General features: G+C 42.8%; 1 protein-coding gene across 3 annotated transcripts in view; it reads right to left on the bottom strand.

Annotated features, from left to right (window-relative positions):
* The window catches only part of Axs (Abnormal X segregation), a 155,325-nt gene extending 154,235 nt beyond the window's left edge, over positions 1–1,090 (bottom strand). For 2 of the 3 annotated variants that reach the window (XM_080271796.1, XM_080271798.1), the window contains exon 1: positions 1,003–1,090. The gene's annotated coding sequence lies outside the window, so the exon portion shown is untranslated. The other variant, XM_080271797.1, reaches the window with a different exon arrangement.
* Between the last annotated feature and the right edge of the window lie 3,893 nt (positions 1,091–4,983).

Genomic DNA, 4,983 nt, shown 5'->3' with positions numbered 1-4,983 from the left:
TCTTAATTCATGTATTTTGTGGGTATAAGCAATGGTACTACATCGCAGGAAGGAGGGAAATTGTTAATCTTCCACCAGTTCAAAAATCTGTCGAATTATCCCTGCTCTTGACCCACCGGGGCTACTTTTATCAGTCAGATAATACTTTGAACCAGAAAACTGAGATACTGTTCAGTCCTAGAGGTATCTCTGGTATAATACATCAGGCGCTACTATTTTAGCATTTAAAGGTAAAATTTATAAAGAAAACGAAAAGAAAACCTTTCTGTCAATATCCCGACGTCGTATCATATATGAGCAGCCTTGACAATATAACCAAGCATAAATTTTGTCCTTACTCGAGAATGACCATCCACCCTTCTATTCTACTTAGCCTGTTTTTCCGCATTTGTCTCGTCCTTGCTTTAAACAAGTGTACTGTCAACAATAATACATATGACACGAGCACATATAAATTTCTCAGTTACAGCACACAACAGGTATGCAAGTGTCCCCTATATAATCTACTCACTCCACTAGAAAGAACCATATTTAGTTCGTGGTAATCAGCCGTTGAATTAATATGGTCTTAAATACTAGCACTTTCCCAACCCCCATTCTTTCCCTTCCTAAGGTTACGTAAGTGCCTCTCACCGTCAACGGGTCACCTACAAACATGCGGCAAATTCCAACACTACACATCCACCTGTTATTTATTTTCTTCACTATCCTGTTTGTGTCTTGCCTGACTGTCCGATGCTAAGGAGTTAATATATCACATTTTTTTTTTTTTTTAAGATGATACCAACCCCGCATGGTTGGTAAGATTAAAACACAATGGCATAGCATTATTATTATTAGCTTCCTACCGTGACTCGACGTCCTCTAGCCCCGCGATTGCCGACATGCAAAACAAAAATCCAAACTGGGAGAGCACTACAGGCCTACGCCACGAACACTGCAGGTCCACCGATTCGTTGTGTCTCCATGCCCCGAACCCCAAGTACTGTCAGAGCCACTTACACAGGGAGAACTTGTCCTCTCTCCAGCTCCCCTCACTGTGCCAGAGGTTCAAGGTGGTCGCCGGTGGAGTCTTCGGGGGGCTGCCGGGGGCCTGAAATAGCTCACTACCTTTGCCTTTACGAGAAACCTGTTACCTCCGTTCTAACAGGTGCCTCGCGTTTTCTCCCGTGGAGCTGCTTCCACAGAAAACTTTGAACGTTGATGCGGTAACAGAAATAATGACAGTTTCTTGTGTGTGTGTGTGTGTGTGTGTGTGTGTGTGTTGTCCACATAGGCACACATCAGATGCATGTTCATGGATTGTCCTAGTGCTGGGGTTTCGAATCGAGGTAATTATATAATGCCTATAGTTTTTGTCTATCTACCTGTGTATGTGACTATGTATATGTATCTGCTTAGGGTATATATATATATATATATATATATATATATATATATCATATGTATGTGCATGATGCATATGTATATGTATGCACGCCTGAACACATACCCTTACCTTTATACATGCGTACCTATCCTGTACATGCAGTAGGTTATGTCTATGGCTATATATGCGTGATTATATATATATAGCGTATGCATAAATATATACGTATATGTATGTGTGCATATGTGCCTCTCTTTGCATACGTACGTAGGCTACATACGTGTGTATCTATGTATCACTTTACTAATCTCAGAACATGTAATGATAATAACTTTAACAACTTTATAGTATGTATATATCATTGTATGTCTGTTCATTACTTCTATACCTTCAATGCCCTAAGGTACCGATTTTTTTTTTTCTCTCTCTCATGCATCCTTCCCTGCTTGGCCTTCAGGGACAGTGTTCCCCAAAGTGTTGGGGCTAATTGTAATGAGTGGTAAATAAAGAACATAAATAAAATAAATAAAAAATCCCAAACACCACTCAGAATGTTTCCATCCTCTGCCTCTGCCTCCTTAACCCTGAAATGCGAAACCTAGGTTTTGCTACGGTAACGCAAAACCCGGGTGAAGTATACCCAATTTTCGGAAGCAATAAAATGTACTTCTAATAAAGATTTATTAGTTCTGATACTGGGGTACAAAAGTTCAACTTTTCTATTGTACATTCCCATAAAAACATTAACTTAAACTATAGTATTAAAACTAAAGGTGTGACTTGAATAAACTATGTAAAATTACATAATTTTTCTTGTGACTCTCACAAAAAAAATCCTTGCAATTCCTAATATTCCATTCTAAGAGTTCAGCAATGGCTCACACACACTTGAGTCCTGTGGCCCTCAGGTAGGCCCCCCATTGCTTCCCTGGCCTCACTCATCAGCCTACATGAGGTTAGAAAAAAGGGGTATTTTTTAGAGTAATAAAATGCTAAACCTCTGTCTAGTAGGGCCAGGGGTAAATGGTGTAGTAATATTTCTAGATGATGTTCTTCCTCTTTGGGCAATCTGTGGATGACAACTTCACCAGAAGCCTGATGCACTGGCCAGGGTGCTCGCTTGAAAATTTACAATTGGTGGCACATCCTCGTCATCCCGGGTCCTCCTTCTTGTTGACCTGGTGGCTGGGGCAGGTGAGTCTGCCCTTGATGGGCCAGGTGTAGCAGCGTCAGCAGGGGCTGTACTTAATGGGCCAGGTGTAGCTGTGTCAGCAGGGGCTGCACTTCATGGGCCAGGTGTAGCAGTGTCAGCAGGGGCTGCACTTCATGGGCCAGGTGTAGCCACCATTTATTACAAATGCTGGGTGAAAATCACCCGAATTTGCATGTACAGAGTAAACCAATGGGAGGAGGAACCGAAAACTACCACTCACAACAACATCTAAGTACGTCAGGAGACTACAGGAACACACCCTACTCTCAAGCCCAAAGCCACTTAATGACCGCGTCCTAAACACGTGACTGGGAGAAATTCACTCAGGTTTTGCATTTCAGGGTTAACAGACTGAATCTCCTTGATCAGCACCCTCAGGCTGGTCGGCGTGGGTTCAGTATCCCCTCCACTCGTGTGTTTTACTTGTTGTGTATTCACTCTCATCCTGAATATCATGCTATCGCTTTGTCTTTTTCCGTGGATTCACTCCAGCCACTTGAAGCAGTATAAAATCGCACCATGTGTCTTATTCTTCACTGCCCCAGGTTGACCACAGTGGTTAATAAGCACACTGAACTTTATCTTTGTTCTGTTACTGATCACCTTTCCACGCTCGGTTTCTGTTTTGTCGCTCAGTGCTGGCCACATTTTTGTTTTGTTTCGTCCTTTTCCTCCCAGCTGAATGGTTCATAATATCTCTGACCCTCCTCTGTTTTCGGTGTCACATGAACCCAGTTCCTACATGCACAGAGTACCCTGTAATCAATTTGCCCTACACCACATCCCTGGTACTTGGACATGTAATACTAAACAGGTGATTTCCTACGACAGAGATAGCTTGATTTGTGCATATCAATTATTCCTAGCTCTGTCTATTATAGGGAATCATCTATTTAATATTATATGACCAAAGACTAAGGATCTAGCAGAGGGTATATTGTGCGTTGGGAACTTTGTGCATTCACAAACTTGGTGAATGTGACCCTATGCACTGTCAGTGCTCCGTAAACAGTGTGCCGCCAAAAGCTTCCAGGTGTGCCGTGGCACATTCTCCTCCCCCTCGACAGTACTGACAGAAATAAATATTATATAAATGAACATAATAGGTATAAGTTAAAAATGGAAATATATAAACGGATGTATCAGAAGAGTTCTCTATACATTTTCATATATTCCTGTAATAGGAGTAGGCTACTTACGAAACGAGTAGGCTGGGGAATGGCTGGAAGAAGGAGGGATGTGAGAAGAGAGGAAGAAATCAGTAGGATGGAAGTTGTGAAAGCAATGAAGAAAGTCAAAATGGGGAAAGCCCCAGGAATTGATGGAGTGTGTGATGAAATGCTGAAGCATGGGGGAGAGATAGTAGTTGAATAGATGTGAAAAATGTACGTGCAGATTGGCCTGGGAGGAAGGTAAAGTCCCAGAGGATTGGAGGTCAGGCATAATTATACCCCTGGAGACATGAATGGCAAAGTTGGGAATGTACGAGTGGATGGAGTGGTTGGCCAGTAGGGTGTGCCAGCTGAAGTAGATGGGAATGATAGTGCTTTGGTGGACATCTGTGCTTGTAAGGGGTTGGCAATAGCCAGCACCTACTTTCGTCATAAGATGATCCATCGGTACATATGGAGAGTAATGAGGAGGATGGATGGTGAACTTGTTGAACGAAAGGCAATGATAGACTACATGTGTGTGAATGAACGAATGAGAAGACAAGTGTTGGATGCAAGAGTGTGGAGAGGGTGGGGGAATGGAGTCTCGGACCATCACTTAGTGATGGCCAAGGTAGAGCTGCAAAGAAAGTGGTTGAGGAGACGAAGGGGAAGACAGGAGGAAGCACCTCCTGTGAGACGAGTGGAGAAATTGCAAGATGGTGAGAAAATGACGGAGTATAAGAGCATAGTGGAAGAAAGATTGGGAAGGTATGAGCTAGAGCAGACGGAAGGGGTGGAAGACGTATGTAAGATATTCACGGAAGAGATAGGCGCAGCGTGTGAGGCAGTTTGTGGAGTGAGGAGGAGATGCAAGGGTGTGCAAGGGACAGCGTGGTGGAATGATAAGGTGAAACGAGCTGTGGAACAAAAGAAGAAGGCATATAGTGAATGGTTAGCGAGTAGAGGTAGGGGAGATGAGAGAGAGAAGAGAGAAGTATATGTGAACAGGAGAAGGGAGGTTAAGAGACTGGTGAAGGAGAGTAAGAAGAAAGTGGATGAAGAGTTTGGGAGGAATCTGAGTGTGAAATGGAGGGAAAGTAAGAAATTGTTTTGGAAGGAGGTAAAGAAAGTAAGGCAGTGTGAAAGGGGAAATAGTAGGGGAGTGAAAGATAGGAATAATAGATTGTTGGTGGAGAAGAGAGAGAAATTGAGGAGATGGAAAGACCACTTTGAGGATTTGTTGAATG

The sequence above is a fragment of the Coenobita brevimanus genome, chromosome 47 (assembly GCF_032717465.1).
Source record: "Coenobita brevimanus isolate Jiangsu-jjx chromosome 47, ASM3271746v2, whole genome shotgun sequence".
NCBI lineage: Eukaryota > Metazoa > Arthropoda > Malacostraca > Decapoda > Coenobitidae > Coenobita > Coenobita brevimanus.
Note: the sequence above shows the minus strand (reverse complement) of the source record. Positions and strands in the feature narration are given on the sequence as shown.